At 40.2% G+C, this 22,416-nt stretch overlaps 1 long non-coding RNA gene across 1 annotated transcript; it reads right to left on the minus strand.

Moving 5' to 3' along the window:
* Positions 1 to 20,077: 20,077 nt before the first annotated feature.
* LOC124060993 lies at positions 20,078 to 20,603 on the minus strand. Its single transcript, XR_006843662.1, has 2 exons — positions 20,573 to 20,603; positions 20,078 to 20,260 (listed from the first exon to the last, which is right to left on the minus strand). It is a non-coding gene; the product is annotated as an uncharacterized LOC124060993 (long non-coding RNA).
* Positions 20,604 to 22,416: the final 1,813 nt, after the last annotated feature.

Raw genomic sequence — 22,416 nt, forward strand, 5'->3', positions numbered from 1 at the left:
CTTTTCTTAGTTATCATTTTGCAGTAACTTACATTAGTCAAACATGGAATAAGAGAGAAACATCCATGCAACAATGAATAATAGTTATAATACTCAACAAATTAAACAAATAGGGATTCTACATTAAACAACATTGGCCAGATTTCCTGCAGTACTTGTTATTGTACTTAGAGGAGAAAGTGTTGTGTCCTCAGTTTCTCTTTCGCTGGATGCAACATTGTAAGAACTCAGCATTATATCACAGGATTAACAAACACTAATCTCGATAGAACCCAGGTTGTTGTGCTGCATGTAATATTATTTTTAATTTACTGAAATGTTGAAATCCAAGTGAATTTTCTCATTTTTAATGCGATGAGCGGAAAATTTTCAACCCATATGTGAACTGATATAAATTATATACCTCATCAACCGCAATGTTCAGTGTTCTCACTTCTGATAGGAGACAAGTTGTTTTTACAGCTTTTTTGATACAAAATCCATCTACCTATCCTTCATTTTTTGCCGTTGGCTGAGTGTAGCTTCGTTCCTGTTGTTTAATTTTGAAATGTGGGGGGGTGTATAAGACAAACAGAGCAACACACCCTCTGAATCAGCCACAGAAAAGCTTGTGAGACAAACCACAAACATCACTAGCAATAACCATGAAAGTAATTGATTAAATAATTGATTTGCAAGCGTGGTTAGAGTGACGAGTGTATCATGTAACTTAGGCACAGTTATGAAATGAGGAGAAGAGAGAGATTATGAAAAGTAGGTTAGTGGAGCAACACAGAGCGTTCACACCCCTCCCGCTCTCATCCTTCTTGTGTACATGCGTGGTGAGTCTCCTCGTGTATTTCTGTCTTTTTACACTTTTGTCCTGAATCACATATAAATCAAAGCTCATATTTTTATATATACAGTCTCCACCTACAGTACGTTTATCCCTGATGTACTCATCTATTGTTCCTACATGTACATATTTTATTCATACTATCTGCCTTTTATTGGTACACATCAAAAATAAAGAAAAAACACAAGAAAATAATAATGTGTTGCTTCTTCCTGAATGCACAGTTTTAAAATACAATGCTGGGAAAAGTGCAACAAGGCTGGTTTGCTTTATTATATTCTCTAAACTTCCACTTCCTCCCATTTAGCTGGTATTGTCAGCCTGATGGTTTCCTTCCTGATCCTCATCTGACGCCTTTCACGAGTTATATTATGTCCCTTAGCATGTCGCCATGAAGCAGCCACACATCCATCCGGTGTTCGTCTGCAACGTCTCTGACCTCCTGACCCTCAATCTTACATAACCATGGCAATACCCAAATTAGAACATGGAGCACGGAAAGAAGGAGGTGCTTAGTGCCTCACATACAAGCACGTAGCTCCCAACCAGCTTTCCAGATTAAGGCAGATGGAATGAATGCGTCTCTTGCTGTGTGTGTGTCTGTGCCACTGTGAGTGTGTTGGTCCAGAGAGACAGCAACTAAAGAGCAAACCAAACACCTTATCCTCTAAAACAGAGAAGGTGGTAATCGCACATTCGGAAGTGTTTTCTGCACGTTCAAACTGCTACGCATGAATGCAGTGGCAATTCAATATCCCAAACTGGCCTCTGCTCCACAGCGCATAAAGCCCAGTATACTGAGAGGATTATTTTGGTATCCAGGCTCTGGCTTCCATAATCCTCCGTCCTCTCCTCTCCTCTCCTTCATCCTGCTAAATCCTCTCCCTTCTCCCCTTTCAAATGCCCACTAATCTCTCTCACTCCGACTCTCCGTGTGGCTGTAATCTGGCGTGTACCTATCTTTCACCTGCACCAGGTTCATATCAATAGGTCAGTGTGCCAAACTACAGGTTGCTTCTCCCTTTTCTTCCTGTTAGACTAACCAGAAGGATGTCCTGGCTGGTGCTTGAAGGCCATGCTGGTAACAGTATTCTGAGATCGAATTCATAAATATTACATCTTCATGTACTGTCTCTTCACCTTGGAAACAGTACGTGATGATCTTACCACAGGATCTATTTAGTAGCACGTCTGGGGCTTTGGACTGTATCACATGGTTTTCCTAAGCAGATGCAGTTACCCAGTTGTCATGGTATTGTTTCTCCAGATACGTAGTTTTTCACAAGTTGTGACGGTGAGCAACGTTTTTGTGTTCGTGATTTACTCACATGCTTGTTCTTAAACTTTCAAGTGTATTAAATGGTCCTTATTAACAGGTGCAGTTTGTTGTCATTAAAAAAGAGCTGAACGGCAGTTGCTTATGAAGACCATGTGATACAGCTGAAAGAATCAGAACAACTGAGTTTGGGCTGAGAGTGATTTATTGGCTGCTGTTGCCACAAGATCAACAAAGACCAACAAATCTATAGCCAAGTCAGCAAAATGCTAATGTTCCATGACAACAATAATATTTTGATGTTTAGTCCAATATGGCTGATGTGAATCTGAGGGTCTTTGATCATAAACTAAAGTATTTCATGAATTAAAATTTAGATCTGACGATGCCACTAGATAAAACGTCAGAGGATCAAAAAGGTTATTACACCTCATCCTGAGAAAAACATGAGTGCCTGTGCAAAATACCATGGCAATTCATCCAATAGCTTCCAGAGACATTTTGTTAAAAAGCACAAGTCCTCATGGTGGTGCTGGAGGGAAGGTCATGAGTTCACCAAAATCAGCAGGATTCATCCTCTGGAGACTCTGAGGGTTTGCACAAAACTAATTATATCAGCCTGCACCAAAGTTATGGACTGACAGACTGACAAACTGTCTGACTGATAAACTGTCAAGGAGCATCTTAGTGTGACTAGAAACTGTAGAGGTAGAGAAACTCTTTTGCTTGTTCTTAAGCTGCTATGAAGACAAATGCTCTCACTGGAAAAGTCTCATCAAATGATGTTATGTTTGAGCCATAAGGTGAGCTAGATGTGACATGGGTAGCATGAGCTAATGAACTAAACAAACAAATAAGATGCAATCTGGAGTGCCCTTCATTTCACTTTTGACTTGGTATTTGTCCTCCCTCAGCAGCTGTTGATATCAGAGATGGCTGAATTTATTATCTTGAGGTGGTACACATCAGCTTCACATCCTGTCACGCTGTTTATTTGGTCTTGACGGGCAATATTTAAATGATAGACATCCAATTAAAGATGACATTTACCATGGTGTACGTGTCCATGCTGCTTCCTCACATGGTGTTTGTCCTGTTGTTTGTCGATAGCGCTCTGCCTCGATCTAGATAAAATCGAATTTGACAGTCGTGACGGAAGAAGCGACCACAGGCATTTGCAGAGTTGTGACAGTGGTTTGATAAAAGGACAGAGGAACAAACATCAGTTTAGCCAGGCTAATAAATAACATGGGACGCAGTGGAGATTATGGCAGAGATTATGTCTGTGAGATAAAAAACTGTGCTTAGAGGAATATTCATTTTGAATGGATCTGCACCAGGGTTATCAACCTGCTCAGACTCAGTATGACATTAATGATCCAGGCTCAGATGAGATTGTGTATTCAGTGTGATGCACCGTTGAATCTACTGCTAAAGCAGTGTTTCCAGCTTTAAACACTTGGCACGATCATGAGCCTTTAAATTGTTCTCAAAACAATGTGACTCTAAACTCAATTATGAGAAAGTCCCTTCATTTCCATAGTCGGCTTTTAATAACCAGGCAGCTGCAAAGGTCCAAAGGCATTTGTGTGGCTTCTGCCTGTAAGGTCTGTTTGTTCATTACCTCATATCTCATTCCTCCCATCTGCTGTTATTTTTCACTCCATTCTCATCATTGCTAATTAAGTGCTAATCCTGTCCTAATTTCTGAGGTCACAATGCATTTCATTAGAGTGATGTCATCGTTCATTCTTGTACTCATATGAATGTAATATGTGAGCTGAAGAGAAAAACAGGCTTTGGCAACATCATCTCATGTCTGTACATGTCTGCATATGCCTGTGTGCGTGTTCAGTGTCTAAGGCCACAGGGGCAGGGCAAGAGGGGTGGTACAGGCCTCATCTGGAACTTGATTGGTCACTCCTGGTGCCTCCCCTAACAGAGTTGACTGTTCAATTTCTTTTATTTGAAAGTCAATCAAACAAACAATAATACTACAAAAAGGTGAAAAATGACCACAGAGAGATAGAAGACAATCACGAAGAGTTGCAAAATGACTTCTGACGGCTGGACAATAGTTGCTAAAATATGAGTTTTTGGCCTTTTTGTTGCTCCAAGCTCCTCCAACCACAATAGGCCTCTGGCATGACTGCACATGAGTTCACCTAGAACTTCCAGACCTCAATGCCAAGTCTGTTCCTCGGTGGTTATTTAATACATAGAACCAAACTCTAGCTATGACAGCTGACATTAGCCAAGGTTAGCACCCTTCTCCGTAAGACCATTGCCAGACCAACATTCAACATCACACCAGTCAAACCTTTGCTATAATCCAGTCAAGTTCTGTGTCAGAAAACAACAGGAAAGTGAAACTGAATTAACGTGATATGGTTTGGGTGTTTCAGATGAACTCGCAGAAGACATTGCTGTTTGAAAAGGTGTGCTGTCATGTCAGGGGTGACATTTTCACCTCAGTATGTAGATTATGTAAATCATGCTCTTTCTACTCCGTCTTCTCAAACCACTTGTTTCCCTTTCAAAATGGTGAAGTTGTCAGTGAAAATCAATAACACTGTTTTCAGAAACTTGAGTAAAATTAAAATTTAAATTGTCCCACAATATCTATCAAACATAATCAGTTTCAGACGACCTAACTGTTGCTTTGCACATTTCCTCATTTTCTCTACCAAACAGTTTATGAAGGCCAGCCTGAGTGCTATCATCAGGTGAGTGTCAAGCTGGTTGAAGTAAAGCGGGGAAACATGGACACGATGCACACATACAGCCGATTCACGAGGTCTCAGCTGGGTCATGGTCTCTCACTGTATGTAGTTTTTGCATGCTACAGTGTGCAGATTTTCCAAGAAAAAGAGGATATGTGCATGTGAGCATAAACATGACCTGGTGTGTGTCAGCTGGGGAGCCATTTCAACAGTCATGTTGCTTCAAGCAACAGAAAATAGAAAGGTGCTATATTGCATGAGACATATGGCATTTATCATATATTATAATTGCAGCAAAGGTAGCAGACTGAAACCTACTACCTTTACTACCACTACAAATACTTGGTTTCATGAATTATTTTACATCCATATACAATGAAACTAACAAGGAGAAACAGAAAGAGAAAGAAAGCCGATGTTCCAACAATCTGAAGATGATACTGAAAGGAGATCTGCTCTTTCCAACACTTGCTTCCATGACAACAGCCGCTGACAGGGCCCCCGACCCTGTGGCTTGCATGTAATGAATCATCTGCCCTGAAGGTGAGATAACACCCACAAACACACACATATGCGCATGCAACGACTCACACACAGGCGCGTGGCGACACACACACACACACACGTTCTCCTCTCATGGCAGATTGGTTTTCAGAGAATGCCTGTTTACCTCTGACAGAAGTGGAGTCAGGAAAAAAACACGCAGTTGTTTACATCAAGAGGATTGTTTTTCAACTGCAGCCTACTGGGCAAAGAGAGAAGTGGATTGTACATTTGGCCAACAAAGCATTTCACACATCACTGCTGATTAATGACCAAGTGTGATTACTGGTTTTGAGCCACACCTGGAATGTGTATGCTTGTGCACGAACATGTTTGTGCGTTTCCATGCACGTGCGTGTTTGTATGTTGAGCTATAACGCCACAACACACACACACAGGCATCCTTGTATGTCTCTGAAAGATTTATTTGATCCATGGCAGCTCTGGAGAAAGAAACTGAGCATGTATGACATCAGTCTGTTACAAATTTCAAGGAAATGAAGAAGCACTTTCAAATTTCTGCTTGTGTTACATTTGGAAAATGTTGGCCTTTAAAATTTATAATGGATGACATGTGTTTTGGTTGGAGCCATCAAATGGAGGAAAGCTTCAAATTTCACACATGTTTGAAAGATCTTCAATTATATCAATGGCTGCTCTGCATTCTTGGCCTGTGGCAATCAGAGTGTTTGACAAACCATCTATCACTCAAGTGCTGTTAAGGGCCAACCTGGGGCCCCATCTCTCTCCATTCCTCTTGCACACCCTCTGTCTATTTACCTCTGTACAGAGAGAGATTGAGAGATAGAGCCCTTCCCAACAAGCCATTTTTCTTGCACTCTGCTACATATGAATACAATCACCCTTTGGTACTAATTATAAATTCAGTAATTCAAAGTTCCAGGTGGGCATCATGCCAGAGCTATAAGTGAGCTTTTTGCACAAGAAAGGCAGAGAAAAAAAAAATCCCACTACTGGCTTGACAGCCTTGTTTGTTGCTTACGTTTCATCGTGATATTGTTAGATGTTTTCTTACATGTGAATGAGATATGAGGTAGCTGGATACAGTTAGCCATGACAGCGATGTGTTCTGCTTTCCACAGCCACAAGTTGTTTGGAGTTAGTTTTCCTGTAATGAAGCAAACATCACTGCAGTGCTCGAACAGCTCTGAGATGAAAAGCGAGTGTAGCTGCAGCAGCAACAGCAGACTCATTTAAAAGCCTATTTGTACAAAGCACAGAGCCACAGCAATGAGCAGTAACTGCAAGGTCTGGTACATTAGTCTTCTCAGTCTGAGGTATTTACTATTTTGCTTGTGTTGATGATGATGATTCAACATTTCACCAAGTTGTTTATTTTTTGTGTTTACAAGACCAAAAACGTTAATAGCTGGTTGCACTTGATGAACTCGCTGCTCACACACATTTCCCTGCCGGAAGGGCTGTCAGTGTACTCAGGCAGTGAGCATTCAAGTGTTTCAGACGAGTGCCTTTGGAGGGAGTCTTGAAGGAGGTGGGATTTTCTTTATCGGTCGGGTACTTTCAAAATCTGGTGACTCTTGTTTGTTTGTCCAACTTTGTCAACCACTGCTTTAAAGCTGTAATCCTTAAACAGTTCAGTTCTGGTTGATTTGGCAACATCAGTGGTGACAGCAAGTGTGGTTTAATGCCACAGGGAACACTCAGCAGCTGCTTTGTCAGAGGTACAACAGAGTAGCAACTGGTGTATCTGTTTACTGTGTAGCCAAACAAAATTCTACTGCTTTGAAAGAGAAGTCAGTCAAAAATAACTGCTGATCTGATTTCATGATGCACACAGTGCAGGCAGTTTTCCAGCTGCTGCTGTTGGTGCCAATGCCGATGATGAATTACATTTCTTGTGACTAACTCACAATAGTAACACCTCACACTTTGCCAGTTTGAGGCCTCTAATGTTTTCTACCTACAGAAGGAAATGTTGGTTAGCATTGATAACATGTGTGCCCGAAGACAATTAATCTTAGCAAACAGGCTTGATTCTCGCAGTGATTGCTATTAAGCCCTCAAGACACACAGGGATTACATAACATGAACATGTGTTTTGGATCACCTGTTGAGCACCCAGAATGGTGAAACCAGACAACATTTTACTGCTTTAAAATGAGCTGTAACCTAGATTGCATTTATGATATACATAAAAAATAATGAAACAATATGTGTATGTGCAGACAAATAATCTTTGAAAAGAACACTCCTGCAGTGATTGCTATTAAGTTCTCAAGACACACAGGAGGCTGTGTCCTAAATTTTCATTGTATCATTAAAAGGTGCTTTAAGATGAGTGTGATGGTTGTATATGGGCCACAGTCCTGCTGTTGAGGATTTACTTATCCCTGATCAATCAGTATGATACGCTATGTGTTTCTGACCTACTTAACAAAGCCCATGTACATGAACCCACATGCAGGTGTGAGCTGCACGCACACGCTTAACGAATCAGACCAGGACTCTGTCACACCCTCGCCACTGCCTCGCAATGACATCACTGTGTAAAATGCCAGCCCCGCTTTAGTTATTGATACATGTAAACATCTTGATTCCTCGTGTCTTCCTTCTTTCCTTCTTTCTATGTGTACTTCTCCTGTTTTGACACAAACATTCACTTTTTTTTTTTTACTCTCTTTGAATCTCGAGAATCTCTTTCTCTGTCTTATTTTGCAGTGTCAACACTCTTTCTCTGGCCTGGTGGCCCAATTTTTCTAGCCACATCATCTCCATCCATCCTCCTCTATTCTCGAGCCTCCAGGCACTTGGGGTTATGTCAGATAAACTGAGGTCATGCACTTGTTTTCCACCTCTCTGTATTAGAAATCTTTCTTTGTTGCTGTGCTGAGGTTTATGATCGTCCTTCTTCTTTCATAAACAGTTTCTCTGTACTGGCTTTTGTGCCAGACCTCAGACTTGCTGTACTACATACTTGTGTTTGCATGTGTCTCTATGATTTGGTAATTTTTTACAACAAACTCCATTGTTTAAATCACAATATACTCTCTCATGTGACTCAGTGTTTTTTCTTGCTGCTCTGCAATAAAAACAAACATGTTGTCTTGCTAGGTGGAGTTAATCATTTGATTTTTTTTTTTGTTCTTTTTTGATTTTGCCAGTCAGTCTTAAGCAGTCTTTTCTCCCCTCAGGAAAGCCATGTATTTGTTTATGTACGCCATCCCTCTCCCGCTCCGGTTTTATTAGAGAGTTTTGAATAATAGCCCACTTGAGCAAAACAATGACCCCTGGTGACAAGGAGTGTGAAGGCACTCTGAGCTCCTTGCATAACATACATGAGCACATCCCTTTTGGCACAGCTGCTCCCTGCATCAGATGTAAATGAATGCTCATAGAGCTCACTGATTGTAATGAGGACATTATAATTCTGTTCATGTGTGTTTGGTAAGTCAGGCATTAATATTCTCTCTGAGCCAGATTAATCAGTTGAACACAAACAGAATTGAAGTAGCTTCTATTATGCAACTACTCTGATGCAGAGGGCTCTGTGTAGGGCTTTACAGGCTGTTTCTGTGCCATGGGGCATCTTTGTCATACAATCTTGTCAAACAATATGATATTTCTCAACTCTAAACAGGTTTTGGAAGTACAACTTGAAACAGGTCTTTGCACCTGACATTTAGTCAAAACCAGTTAATAGGCGAATCTCTTATATGTGATTATACTTGTAATTTTTGGGTTGAAACTAAGAATGCCTTTGTTTTCATTCCCTTAAAATGAACCTTTCATATTTAGAGAGGAAGCGAGTCCTCTTCTGCCACGTTTCTACAATAGTCCAACGCAGACAACCCTCAAACAAACCCCACCTGCTAAGTCCTCTAATCCCCGTGGTCATAGTTCTCATAGGAGCTGCTGTAAGTTACACAGTGCTATGTCCTGTCATCACACAGTTTCTGCCCGTCTGGTGTCCAGCCGTGTTCAGGATGCTGTGATCTTCAGGCACAATACAGTCAGGTATAGGGCAAGAAGCTCTATGGCGAACTGAGCTAACAGTAGTTATAGCTACAGCCAAAGTTAACAAGTTACAAACAGCTGGCAGCTATTCTGGAGAGATGCTACCCAACTTTTCGTTTTCAATGTGTGAAAAAGAAAAAGTTAAAACCAGACTACACAACAACAACAACAATAATAATAATAATAATAATAAAGGGCCACAAAATTAAATGTGGGAGTAAAAGGGTGATAGGGAGTGATGATGAGGAAAGGATAACAGCAGAAGAGTAGTGGTGAGAGGTGAAAAGAGAGGGAGATCAGGGGGGGAGAGGGACCCACAGCACAGGGGAGGGAGGAAAATGACTGCAGCTCCACCTCCCAGTTTCCCCCGTCATCCTCTACATCCTGTACGGCTACATGTTGTATTTACATTCAGACACTAAGGCATCACATTTTGCGTCAGTGAAGCATTTGACTGAAAGAATTAGCTGCAGCGTGAATATATTTACTGGTATGAGACAAGTCTGTGGTTAATACTCATTATTTTATAAATTATGCCAGCTTTCTTTCACTACAGATGTGAGAAGAGAAATGAAAACAGTCATAGCTGCATCAATCTGTGGACAAAAAGATATAACAGCAGGAAATATAGTGCAGTTGATTGTCAATTGTATAAAATGGAGTGCTGGAAGAATTCAGCCATGGATTTATTATTTCCTGCTCATAAAGCCCTCAGTCATATTCAGAGACATCCCTAGGAGCTTTAATCTAATCTCTGGCCAAATTCAATATAGAGAGACATTAGATGAGATCAGAGTGATGTTTTATTGTTTTTCACATGACAGTTACTAGGTTACCTACGAAGAGGTATTTTAATACAATTTCCTTCACAAAACTACTGTGTAAACTTTCTCTATGTTTATAAAACACTGACCACTGGTCCGTGTTTGATATAATCAAATTGTATGTACTTGACTATATTGAATTGTATGTACAAAGAAACCAGTGGAGAATTGAATGTATTACAAACTATTAAATCTAAACTTTGAATTGCAGCATCTGTTATTAATTCAAAAACATCAAGTAATGCAGGCATTACTTAGTATGTCGGATTTCTCATTGCATAACATGAACATGTGAATTGGATCACCTGTTGAGCACCCAGAATGGTGAAACCAGACAACATTTTACTGCTTTAAAATGAGCTGTAACCTAGATTGCATTTGTGATGTACATCAAAAGTAATGAAATAATATGTGTATGTGCAGACAAATAATCTTTGAAATTAACACTCTTGACTCCTGCAGTGATTGCTATTAAGTTCTCAAGACACACAGGAGGCTGTGTCCTAAATTTTCATCGTATCATTAAAAGGTGCTTTAAGATGAGTGTGATGGTTGTATATGGGCCACAGTCCTGCTGTTGAGGATTTACTTATCCCTGATCAATCAGTATGATACGCTATGTGTTTCTGACCTACTTAACAAAGCTTGGCCCATGTACATGAACCCACATGCAGGTATGAGCTGCACGCACACGCTTAACGAATCAGACCAGGACTCTGTCACACCCTCGCCACTGCCTCGCAACAACATCACTGTGTAAAATGCCAGCCCCGCTTTAGTTATTGATACATGTAAACATCTTCTCTCCACCCTCCCTCCCTCAATGCCCGCTTATCCGTGCAGAGTGGCGGGGGGGGGGGGGGGGGGCGTCGAGCTTATCCCAGCTAACAACTGGAGAGAGGCAGGGGCGGGGTACACCCTGGACTGGTCACCAGTCAATTACAGAGCCAACATACAAACACAATCACACATGCTCAAATTATTCCCAATCTAGAGGCAATGTAGAGTAGCCAATTAACTTAATGTGCATGTTTTTGGGGCAGTAGGAGGAAGCCGGAGTACGTGGAGAAAACTCAGGCAGACACAGCAAACCAGGTCCACACTGGCCCCTTTTGCTGTGAGGTGGCAGTACAAACCACTGTTCCACAATGCCGCCTCCAATACAGACATAGCAAGTGAAATATAGTTTAAATGACCTTTGCTTTATATCATCAATACTTCTTTACAATATAATCAAGTTTGACTACATCAAAGTGTATGTACTTAGAGACCAGTGGAGAATTGAACATATTACAGGCTACTATATCTAATCTTGTAATCGCAGTATGTGTTATTAATTCAAAAACGTCCAGTAATGTAGGCAGTACTTAGTGTGTAGGATTTCTCATTACATAATGTAAGTATGTAACAATGCCTATGATTAGTCTGACCTAATGCTACTTGTACCAGAAGTTGTGAATAATCAATCAAACGTTGTCCCAAGACAGTTCAACTCTCAGGGTTTTCTTGATTGATTATTTTAACACATACTTTTTTGTCTCTTTAGTGTTAAGGACAGTTTACACGCAAACTCAAAAACTCTGACATTTAATTGAAACTTTTCTGAAAATAAAGTGAATTAGTAAGAATGTGGCATGTCGGCCTCAGAAATGAGGACACAAACAAAACAACAAAGATGTTCCTGTTTCTTGTCCTTTACAGACTTGGTGCTTGTTCCACATCTTGTGACTGCAACTTGTGATCACTTGGGCCGTCTTGGGATAAAACCAATGAATGGATTATGGACAGTCACAGGAAGAAAGGGTTTTTTTTTTAACTGCTTACCATCTTATAATTGTAAACATTATACCCTTTTTACCCCTGATTTTCACATTATTATGCACAGTGAAGAAGAAAAATTGCTCTTTGTTTTCTGACTGCCTGTACCAACCTTGTGCTGCCCTATTAAAAACTGTGAGAGATTCTCAAGTCCTGATCCAGAGTCGTGCTTTTCTCTGAGGTGTGCACAACATTACACAGTGCCTATAAAAAGTATTCACCCGCTTGGATGATTTCCTTTTATAAATGGAATAACAGTCAATAAATTTCTTTTTTAAACAAAAAATTACAAAAAATAACCCCAAAAACTCTTTAATGTCAAAGGGAAAACAACAAGTAATGTCAATCAATTAAAAATATATAATGTTAGATAAGTGATTTTATAAATATTCACCCCATTTAAATTGACTGACATAAGCAGCCAGTTGGTGCTAGTAGTCTCACAGTTAGGGAAATGGAGATCACCTGAGTGCAGTGAATGTGTCTGAAGTGATTGTAGTATGAAGACATCTGTGTCTGGAAGGTCCAGTCACTGGTTATTCAGTTTTCCTGGCTACAGTTACACCATGAAGACAAAAGAACACTCCAAGCAAATCTGAGAAATGGTTATTGAAAAGTATAAGTCAGGGGATGGATACGAAAATAATCACTGAACATAACCTGCAGTTCAGTTAAATCCATCATTAAGAAATGGAAGGATTATGACACGTGTGTAAATCTGCCAAGAGCAGGCTGTCCTCACAATCTGAGTGATCATGCACATCACAAACTGAGTGACCAACACCCAACACTGCACATCATCACAAACACACCGTCTCCACTGTGGAACATGGTGGTGGCAGCATCATGCTGTGGGGACGCAGCTCAGCAAGCAGGCCCTGGCAGGCTTGTAAAGGCAGAGGGTAAAGTGAATGCAGCAACATAGGTAAATCCTGAAGGACAATCTGACTCAGTCTGCAAGAGAATACAACTTGGGAGAGGGTTTATTTTCTAGCAAGATGAGCATACAGCGAAAGCTACACAGAAATGGTTTAGAGACAACAAGGTGAATGTTCTGGAGTGGCCGAGTCAAAGCCCAGACCTCAATCTAATAGAGATTTTGTGGTTTGATTTGAAAAGGGCTGTTCACTCCCAATCCCTGTGCAACCTGACAGAGCTGGGTGGTTTTGTGAAGAAGAATGGAGTAAAATTACAGTGTCCAGATGTGCAAGCCAGACTGAGACCTGTGCACACAGACACTCAGTGCTGTGATTGTATTTGGTGACAAAGGTTCATCCACTAAATACTGACTTGAAGGGTGAATATTTATGCAATCACTTATTTGTATTAATTTACTTTACTTTGTAGAGATCTGTTTTCACACTGACATTTTTTTGGTTTTTTTTTAATATGTAAATATATATTGACTATGTTTACATTTCTAAAAGCAGTGAAAGGGGAAAACATCCAAGGCGCCGAACACTTTTTACAGGCACTGTACAGGAATGAATTATAAATGCTTGTTGGGTAACACTTTCTTTTGTTTGACTTGACGACCATCACAGATGTAAGGGATGATGAAATGCTTCATTCACTGAGAATAGAGAGAATAGGGTCTTATATCACTGAACACAAAGTTCTAGGGAGAAATGCACACCCACACATGCATACAAACACACATAGCTGCTAATCTTTGGTCATGGGGACCAATTGTTCCAGTACAGCGTGGGTGTGGTAGCAGGAAAAAGAATAAAAGCTGCTGAAATGAGGCGATGTTATGGATATTCATCTGATTTGACTGGATGTGCGTGAACAGAGGTAATCAGGGAAGAACAGTAAAATGACACCTGGAGCTAATCAAATCTCTGGTGGCTATAATGAAGAAAATTAAATACATCTACAACAGATCTTACGTTAAATCTGCAATTATCATATTCTTAATATTCTGTCGGGAACAGAACTTTCAGCATTGTGGATTTTTAGATGGTAGGTGTTACGTTGGTCCTATTTTCTTTATCTGATTTAAAAACTCATCTATGAATGCACTCAAATAGGTTTTGGTTTTACACCACCTTTTCATGCTCTGAGGTAAGGAAATACACATTGGGGTTTGAAACATGCATTGTGTGTATACAAAGCCGCATGCACACAAAGAGAGGGAGGATCTGCTCATACCTGTTTTGTGTCAGTCTGAGGTCTATACTCGCTTCATCTTACACACGATGCAAGGTTATGATCTTTCCCATCCTGTTGATTGTATGGCAGAACGGTGATGAATGGAGTAAATAGGATGGTGATGACACATGATAACAAGTTGTACCCACATATTTTACACATATGCACATGTACAACTAGGGTACTACACACTTATTGAAAGTGGGTGTAAACACAGATGGGCTCATACACATAGGTTTGTATTACTGTGCTCATGAGGACATATTGAGTTCCCTTTGTGGTTCTCAACCTTTTTATGTTGTGGCTCCTTTCAGTATGTCATGGCCAATAGGTCATGCCTCTAGCATGGAGTGGATTTGCCTATATGTGCCTAATATGAACCTAAATACCAACCTTATTCAAAATCTACCCCTAACCTTAAAGCAATCTTTGACACTTTGGGAAATTCAATCATTTGTTTTCTTACCACTCTCCTGTCTGAATGGTAAATCTGTAGCCACCACCAGCATCCAAGGACTGGAAACAGGGGGAAACAAGGGGAAACAGCTAGTCTATATTTAGGCAATAATCCATAAAATAATTCAACCCTGCGAAAACACATCTGCGTGATATACATTTTCTCATATAATTCTTCTCAAAAAGTGATAAAAGGCAATGCTTAACCATTTCTTTAAAACTCAAGTCCAGATCTCCTCATATAGACTCAAAGAGTTACTGTATCTTTGCTCACAGATATTCAGTGTCTGGCTATACACAGAACATAGATGTTAAGTCCTTAACAGCCATATAATTTCTCTGCATCAAAACGCAGGCTGTTACATACGGGTTAAAATACAATGTGAAATATCCCACATTACATTCATCCAGAAGATGGTTTTGTAAAAGCAACAAATTACTGTGATGCTACAACTTATACCTTATTTATTAAAGCGTTAAAAAAGTCAAAACCTCACAGTATACCTGCTCTTAAAGAAATGGTGATCTAAAAATGGTTGCTAGAATTTGGCGAGCGATGAAGCTGAGCCGGCCTGGTCAGAAACAGAAAGTGGAGTGTGTCGGTCCTGTCAGTCTCACTTTCAGCCTTGCTGTGGTCAGTGGACTGTGGTAAGACAAGAGACAAGATAAGACATATCACGGTGAATGATCTATAATGGCTCTGTTTTCAATTAATCTCACCCGCGTTGTGTTACAGCACATCAGTAGAACAGCTAATCACCAGCATCGGGAACAAACTTACGGCCCCAGCACACACACTCATCCACGAACCTCGGACTGAATGCACACAGCAACACATGTGATTTGTTTCAGGGTGCATCTATGTATGTAGGCAAATGAAATTAGAAACACATCTACAATATCTTGACACATTTAACAACAACAAATGGAGTCTAAAAGTGCATAACAATAAGACACAGAACTAGGAAAGTAAAAATCCAAAACCGAATAAAATTAAATAATAAATATTTGATAATAATAAATAAATGAAAGCAAATAAGGTGGGAGAAATAAGGTGCAACACATGAAACTGAATCTAATGAAAGAACAGACATACAGAGAGAAGAGAACAAAGGACAGAGACAGGATGTGTGGACAAACACGTCAATATGTTTAACACAAAGAGGAAACAATGCAGCATGAACACCTGGGATTCAGTCAAAGTCTAGTCACGATGCATCAATTGACAGCATTTTTACATCTCGACAAAGTGCATCTGCAATATACTGACCCCTGAACCAGGTTTCCATGGAGACACCTAGTTGCCTCACTAGCCCGCTCAGCTGGACAATGGCAGAGGTAATCTTGCCATCACACAAAGAAGGTAAACATCTTTGTGTGCAGGAGCAAACAAAAATGAGGACAATTTAGTAGAAAATTGGGAAAGAGATTGAGGCTAAAATGAAGGTTGCATTGAAGAGGGTATAGATGTACAAAAAGAACACACAGATAAAACAATATTCTGCTCTACTGCCCCACTGAACTCTAACATCTACAAATTGATCGTCATTTATGTCTTATTATGAGTAGTCATGTCACACAGGAAGCTCATGTAACAAAGAAAAACCCTGAATTCATGCTTTGAAAACCATTGCCCCACATATGGAAGTTTGATAAGCACTGGGACTGAATGACTGAATTATAGCAGTTAATGAAAAAATGACAATGACAAAATCTGTCTTGTCCGATAGATAATAATAATAATTATTAGCCATTATCTATCACTGCTTATCCTGTGGAGGGTCACCGGGGGGACTGGAGCCTGTCCCAGCTGACTGTGAGCAACAAGTCGCCAGGTCATCACAGGGCTGACATATAAAGACAAGCAAACCACACATGCACACATTTGATCCACAAACTATCTAAGCACTAACCACTGCACCACCATGCCACTCATGATAAACACATAGCAAAAAATATCAAGATTTTTTTTTGTTGCAAACTCTGTTTAAATCATAATCAGACTGCAGAACAAATGGCCTTTGTCATACTGTGACACATTTTCTGTCAAACAAGAGTCTCTGGCATCATATTTCAGTATAGCAATAGAGAGAGTGCATAACAGATGCATGATGGTGTTTCTTACCAGTAGCTCATGAAACAACAGAAATCTGTCTTTCCTGTTCTGTATCAGATTTAATGGACCATAGTCTGGACAGCAGTCTAGTAATCAGCATCTTAATTTACATCTGATATTATTTCCTGCAGATAAATTATGAAATGGGTAACTGATCTTTCAGATGTTGGTGTCACTGAATGTATTATATCACCGGTTGCAGATAACATCAATCATGAAGGACATTTGCAGTGAAAGCTGTTTAAAATGCCAGATTTAGGCATCAGCTGTAAAGAAACATGAGGCTACAGCCATGCTAGCAGCCCTGTGATGCTGTAATGTCAGCATGCTAACACGCTCAGAGTGACAACGCTAACATGTTGATCTTTAGCCAGTATAGCACACTAACGTTCACCAATTAACGCGAAACGCAAAGTACAGCTGAGGCTGACAGGAATGTCATTAGTTCTGCAGGTATTTGGCTACAAATCAATGTACTGGGTTAAAAAAAAAAGTTTGCTGAAAGTTCTAGATGGAGGATAAAGAGATGAACAAACAGGAATGAACCATCTCTGCATGAAATGGGGAACTACGATCTCTGTAGGCTTATGTAGTGAGTCTTGGGAGGTATGATGTGGCTGAACATTGATGGCAGAAAGTTTGAGGCATTACACACCGTCATGGATAAATGGATAAGTTTTACTTACAGCTCGCTCACATGATATAAAACATATTTTTTCACGCATGTCTTTGCAGTGAAGTGAGGAACTGTGGGAACAAAAACAAATAATCCAGACCTCAGTGGTATTTGTGTTCATTGTGTTGTTTGTTATGTCATGTCTGCACTGTTTGCACAGGGTGGAGCCGTACACCCTGCTGACTCGCCAATTAAGTCTTTACATTTCCTTGCCTATCCTGCTGATTTTCCAATTACGCCTACACAGCCACATATGCTGCTTACTGTAATTAGGTCTAAGTGCTCTCTGTGACTCACAGATGTGCACATCATGTATGTCTGCCGGGGTTATTGTTCACAATGTATAGGTGATCAAAACTCCCGTTAGAAATCAGGTAAAATAAAGTTGTGTTTGGATTATGAAATGTAGGGATGTTAAGGAAATTCTGCCAGACTTTCTAGGAGCACCAGCCACACTGCAGAGCTTTCACAGCGTTCTGTGTTCGTACATAGCTGAGTAGCTGTGCTAAAGTGAATAAAATATGTGGTCAGCTGAGGGTGACAACAGAGCTTATCTTACTGCAGTGAACTGAGCTGGCCTACTTATCTCTTGTGCTTCTAAATGCAAGGTTGTTGGTTGTTGGTGAGAAAATCTACAAGACTATGGAGTTGGCACTGATCAACACGTAAAGGAATAGAAGAAGAAGATGACACTGGACCTTCAGAATCTACTTCCAGAGACATCCCTCCAAAACACAGTGTAACTGTCCTTTAGCACTCAGTTCTCTTCCAGCTGTATGTTAGATGTAAATCAGAATAACTAATTACATGGGGAGTTCTTGTTCTCATAACTTCAACACATGTTCAGATAACATACCACCAGCTATGTTATGTCTTCAAAACTCAATCAAAACTGACTGGTGTAAGTGTTTTCAGTCATAAAGCACAACATGTCTTTATGTCTGCTTTATGCCTCTGCTCCAGCCCACATAAAATCAGTCACTCCTCTTTAATTTAAGCAATAACGAGTAAGTAGCTCCACACATTCGCCTTCCTGCTTCTCAATATAGAGGGTGTCCACCTGGGGGCTCTCTACTCCCACTCCAACTGCAAAATTAGATTTTATGGACCTGTCTGTCAACACAATTTTCCTTTCATCTCTGCCCTTCTCATACATTTTATCCCTCATGGTTCTTCTTTCATTACCTCCCTCTTATTGCTGTACTTTTCTCCCTCTTACTTCCCCACATAATTCTCAATTGGTTATTACATTCCAGACACTCAGTATAAAATATTTAAAACATCTCAGCATTAAATTTTGAAATAATCTTGAAAAATACGCAGTGTTTTGAATTGCTTTTATTTGTTTGTCATGGAGCCAGTTGGAATTAAAATCTGGTGGAGACAAAAGGACAGAAAGAGAATAATTAAATTTTCTCTTATGGATTTGAAAGGCTTCAGCTCAGTAGTTTTTTTTTCCATCAGCTTATACCGACCCCTAGTGGTCATGAATGTTATTACAAGGCATCTGTAATTTTTTTCCCTCAGTTTTGTGTAAAAACTGACTGGTCTCTAAAACAACATACTCCTCTGTACACTGCATGTGTTACAAGCCTCAATTTGAACTGTAAAACGAAGAGATTTGTTTTTCAACATTGTTCTGATACAATTATAGCTCTTGGCCTGAGGAGTGAGTGTAGTTATTGTGTTGTCATTGCTTTATATTGTCTGATTTATGTGCACTGTCTCACATTACCAAGACAAGACAAGACACTTATGTGATGTATCGGTTTAACATACAAGACTGAGAGTTGACATGTTGACCTTTCAAGGCCAACATACTCTTGCTCAGCGAATGTTTCTATATGTCACGTCTCTTAGGCATGCAGGCTGAGTTGTGCTTTCCTAAATCATTTCATTTTGCCTCTTTTGTCACTGGGTGATGTTCACAGCAGTCACTGACAAGTTGAACATTGACACATTGTTTCATCAACCTTTTTTTAGTAGTAATGAGTTGAGATCTTTCTGCTGACTTATTAACTGATCTATATTCTGTTGGTGTGAAAACCAGAGACAGGTCTTCAAGATTCATGGGGGGGCCTGTAAACGTAAATCACATTTTAACGTGTGTGGAATATAAATTGTACTTTTAGTTTTGCTGGGGGTGCCACACTTGGATAGCAATGTTGGTCTCTCAGTTACCACAATGAAGTTGGTTTTGATGTGATTTTGAGTGTCTGAAAAGTAATCAATTTGACAATCTCCTTCCTTTTCATCAAGCAGCACAATGTGGGGAAAAATGTCCACAACTACTGACAGTTTCATCAGTCTCAAATGTACTTTGTGTGTGGCAGGGAGTGGTGTTTAATTTTGATTTTTCAGATAAATTTAAGAGCCGACAATGCCACCTGGGAATTTGCACCCCAGGATATGAAAACCTAGAAGAAAGTATAATAAAGAAGGAATCTACAGAGGACACATGTTTGAGACTGAGGAGGCAGAGACAATAGATTCAATAAAGTAAATGAATTTTATTGAAAAACTGAAAATTAATCAAAGTTAAACCTAGAAAAATAGGGGATGGGAACTGCTGCGGATAAAAAGGAAAAATGCAAACATAAAACAAGTATAAAATAAAAAAATAATAAAAAATCGAATGAAACCAAAATCAGTGGGCCAGGGCCTCAGGGGGGAAGCACCCCTCCTCACTAGCCTGGGTGTAACACTACAACACAGCACACACTAAAAGTGCCCCAGTGCCTGACTGCATGCAAATGTGAGGTCCTCATCACAGTGCCCTGACTCCCACCTGATGGCAACCAGCCCACTCTGGGAAAAAAAACCCCACGAAACAAAGAAGCTGCCTGGAAAACAAGAGAACAAAAGGTTGACAAAACCCAACAAAACCAACAACCCAATTGATAAACATTATCCCAAAATCAGTATACAAACTCAAATCAAGGAATAAACAAATATACTTAAATTAAACAAACTGAACTGGACCAGATGAGCAAATCAAAACCCCATCAAATAAACTCAACAGGAAAAAATCTGGCCAAAGTAAAACAGAAACACTCAAAAGAAATCAAAATAGCACAGATGAGGCTAAAACAGATGAAAACTAATCCAAAAGAAAAGAAAAATGGACAGAAATACAAAAGGAAAACCTAACAAACCAACAGCAGGACAGCCACCTTCAGAAAACAGCAAAAGGGACAAAATGGGTCAGCTGGGGCCTTTTATACTGCACCTGAGCAGGGGGCGGGGCTAGGAGGAGTCTTGTTGGACTTCCTGGTTGCGTTCACAACACCTCACTACCTGTGCTAGCATGTTAACAGGCTAAACTAAGATGTCAAACATGGTTAATATCCCATGACTGACTAGGGCTTTCTGGCACAACTTTACCAAAAAAAAAAAAAAAGCCTGAAGAGGTCAACACAACGTTATTGTGAAGCAGGTTTAATGTTGCATCAGGTTCATTCAGACCCCTTAAATATATGATCTAACTGAGAAACAATGTTCAGTTTACACTAACATTACCCATGCACATTTTTTATGCCCCCTTTGTGTTCGTGGTCTGGTCAGACAATCCTAACTTTTAAATGTGATTGTATGTTAATCATGTTAAAGTGTGTTGTTAGTGATTTGAACATTGAACTTTGGGTGAAAAAACTCCTTAATTTGTACAACTGTCCTGAAATATAGTAACATATGCCACACAACAACCAGCCCTACAAAATGTTTTAGGTAACACTTAAATCTGCCTAAGTTGTTAAAAACCTAAATAGAGAGTGGAAAAAGAAAACCTAGCTTTTGAGACGAATTATTCAAAATACTGAGATGGTGAGATGGATGACAGATAGCATTACGTGGAGCTCAGCTGCGATGTAGGCAGTCAAATCAAAGAGAGCACCCACTGGCACTGTTTCAGCCTCTTCATTAATCAGATTCATCATAATGAGTGTGTGTGTGTGTGTGTGTGTGTTGGGAGGGGGGCACTGCAAGGAAGAAAGAGATGGATGGATAGCAGCAGAGAATCAGAGGGGCTGAGGAACTACATGGTGTCACGTATTCTTGCTTGTACTTTTTCTCACAGATCTGATGGGACATGGCTGGGTGTCAACAAGCCATAAATTAGCTCAAAGCCGGTGCACACCATCACCTTAAATCTGCAGGGGAGAGGACGCCACAAATGCTCCTGTGGAACTGCACAAAGGGTGAAACGCAGTCATCACACACACCCTGTTCCTTCTCCACCATTCATATCACTCGAGTACTGCAGCAGTGGAGGATTTCAGTCCCATAAAACATCGACGAATGAGAGCCCCTGACAGGTCCTCACGGTCCTCTGCCACTCAACAGATGTGAAATGGCCTGATAGGCTCCCCAGAGAGATGAAGAACTAGATGGGGATGAGGGGCAGAGGAAGAGGAGAGGAACATAGTGAGGAAGACGAGGTGGGGCTGTGAAGAAGGAGGGTGATGTAAATGTCAACACCAGTGAATGTGAAGTGACAGCTAAATGACAACTGCTGCCACTGATTTACACATTTTCTATGATTGTTTTGTTAAACTTGCACAAGACTCGTTCCTGCCTCCTGGCGTGTATTACAGCAGTCATAATGTGTCTTATGGAACAATAGCTCCCTCTAATGAAGACTGATGACACTACCACACACTGCCTGCTCAGTGTGCAGCTCTGAGCTGTGCTCGGTGCACTGATCTGACACTTATTTCGATTTTACATACGAAACATGTGATAAACAATCCAAAATATTCTGCATTATTCTATATTAGGCTCTGTACACCTGCACAAGTGTTACTTATATGGATGATTACACCTGCTCAGGGTGGAGTCGTGCTGCTTTACTTTGTTTTTGAATGAGAGAGACTTCTGCCTGTGCAGTTATATACAATCCTGTACAAAAGATGGCCGTGCAGTATCTTCTACTGCTACTGAGCCAAACTGTAGTTTAGTTGAAATTAGCTCCACCTCGACCAACCACATGAAAATGGTGCTT

This window comes from Scatophagus argus, chromosome 6 (genome assembly GCF_020382885.2).
Source record: "Scatophagus argus isolate fScaArg1 chromosome 6, fScaArg1.pri, whole genome shotgun sequence".
Lineage (NCBI taxonomy): Eukaryota > Metazoa > Chordata > Actinopteri > Scatophagidae > Scatophagus > Scatophagus argus.